The 2500-nt window shown below is 41.8% G+C and overlaps 1 protein-coding gene across 2 annotated transcripts in view; it reads right to left on the bottom strand.

Annotated features, from left to right (window-relative positions):
• Positions 1–2500, bottom strand: part of dachc (dachshund c) — a 43932-nt gene that overhangs the window by 21212 nt on the left and 20220 nt on the right. The window lies entirely within an intron of this gene.

The raw sequence follows: 2500 nt of genomic DNA on the forward strand, positions 1-2500 counted from the left end.
ATAATAAGCAAACAAACGCATGAATCAAAACAAACAGCAGAAATGAAATGAGAGCATAATGAAGAACATTGTGTTCATAACACAACACAGGGCTCCCTGACCTGTGTCAACGATCAAAACAAAATGGTGAGTGAGCTGCAAATTTAAAATCACATAAACAACTTGCCAACAGAAAAACATATTCAAACATACAGATACACACAAACACCTGCACACGCTCACACACGCTCACACAGGCTCGCAAACCCACACACACACACACACACCAATAATTATCACTCTGTGTTCATATGCCATTCAGCTTTACCCAAGCTTCTGTTTATGAATCTAGAGAAAAACATGTCCACACAAACAGGAGGCTATTTTGTTCTGAGCAATCCATACACATAAGCCTAATCAACATCATCTCCACTCATTCACATGAGCCCAATCAAGCTGCACTCATGAAGATCACCACCTTCCTGTTTTCCTTTTGTTTTTTCCTGTTTATTCTAATCATTTGTGCCACTTCAGGTAAAGGCAAACAGCAGGCCGAAACATTAGCTTCCTGTTGATCCCATTACAGGGAAGACGATCACAGATCACAGCATGGTGCGTTCAAAGATGTGGGCGTACGTACTCAAACAGTAGCATCCTGGCTCTAAAAACAGTTCCAGTGCCTTTTCTAGGAAATTTGTGAAAATCATCATAGACCTCTAAAAAGAACAGCCGTCTAAGCATATGCCTGTGCATAATTTATCCATCTGTAAGCAAGGTCAGTGCTACAAGAAAGTATTCCTCCACCTTCTTGAAGCCAAGAATGGATATCCTGGGTCAAAATGTGTATAAACACTGTTGTGAGCACTCATCTGTATTGTTCCTAATGAATACAGAGCTATTGTTAGTTCCGTTATTGAAAACAGCACTTGCAGAGTGGGAAATTATTTATTTTTACTGTATAGTACAGTATTTCATTGTTTGAAGCCTGGGTTTCTTCTGTTGACTGAATGGGCTGGACAGGATTGGGATCACTTTTGGTTTCATCTAGAAAAGTCCACAAGGAATAAAGTTAAACAAATATCCTGTTAATCACTACTGAGGATGAGTTCACTTCCTGTTTGGCAAAGGAGAGTCAAGTTGAACACAGACACAAACACACTCTTGTTCTCTCTGTCTCTCTCTCTCTCTCTCTCTCTCTCTCTCTCTCTCTCTTTCACTCTCTCAAACGCACACACACACACACACACATATAACCTTGTTAAGATCATGTGTGACAGAAGTCTGCTTGTCTTTGTAGTGAGACAATGTACAAAGTTACAAAAAGATCCGTTTTACAATCTGAATACAAAGTCTCTTGTAAGAGATGTCATTCACATGGAGTTTGTGGAAATGCACATCTGAGATATCGGGTGGAAGGTGGAGGATTTCTGAATCCTTGAAATATTCCACAAACCACACATAATATTTTTTCATGAATAAAAAAACAACATTCAAACCCAAGCATTTATGTAATTATTTCAGCACCACTAGAGAAATACCATGTGATTGCTTCACATACAACTGTTCTTGTTTGATTTGAAGTGACAGTACACTGATAACTCAAATGAAGTTACAACACAGAACGCAAATAAGAGCCTTCAAACAATCTGCTTGACTGGTGGTAAAAACTGTGGGTGGGGGGAGTGAATGAACAATGTGTTCTCTTCCCTCTGTGGCTTAAGTGGTCTTAAGGAAGGCATCTAACCCCCGGCTATTCCCTAGGTATGCCAGTTGAAGTGGCTACCCACTGCTTTGTGTGTGTGTGTGTGTGTGTGTGTGTGTGTGTGTGTGTGTGTGTGTGTGTGTGTGCGCACATCCAATTAAATTCAAAACACTTTATTTGTCCCTGTGAGACAATTTGCAAAGTCCCGTAGAGTACTATAAAAACATGGTACACAGATATAAATATAAATACTAATAGTATACATATGCTGTTCAAATATAAATATGCATGTAAATGTATACATATGCTGGATATGCACACACATTGTATTAATTGCTCTGTGCTCCTGCTGTGTGTTAACAAATGGGTGCAGGGTCCTAGCATCCCTCTATGGTTTAATGATGTACTTTAAAAATAATTCACTTGAAGCAAACCAAAATTTTTTAAAAAAATGTCAAAAATTTCAAGCATAACATTTTTAAAACAACACGGTTCAAAACGGCTCTCCTGTAACTGAAAGGGCCGTGGAGGTGCGTGAGCGGCAGTGCTGGGCTGCATATGGGGTTTCAGGTGTGTTGACGCTCAGGTGTGTTCCGTGGTGCCCGGTGAGGCTCGAGGGGTATCGGCCGCCCAGCGGCGGCTCATGTGTGAGTGACAGCGGCGGTTATGTGAACCAGCCGTCTGCAGCCAGACAGACACACACACACACACACACACCTGGACCTCACCGTGTCAATCAACTCGCCAGAGAACACACCGGCACGGCGGTGAAGTCAGACTAGAGCGGACGAGGGGGTGGGTTGGGGGGGGGGGGGGGTA

The sequence above is a fragment of the Sardina pilchardus genome, chromosome 23 (genome assembly GCF_963854185.1).
Source record: "Sardina pilchardus chromosome 23, fSarPil1.1, whole genome shotgun sequence".
NCBI classification, from domain to species: Eukaryota; Metazoa; Chordata; class Actinopteri; order Clupeiformes; family Clupeidae; genus Sardina; species Sardina pilchardus.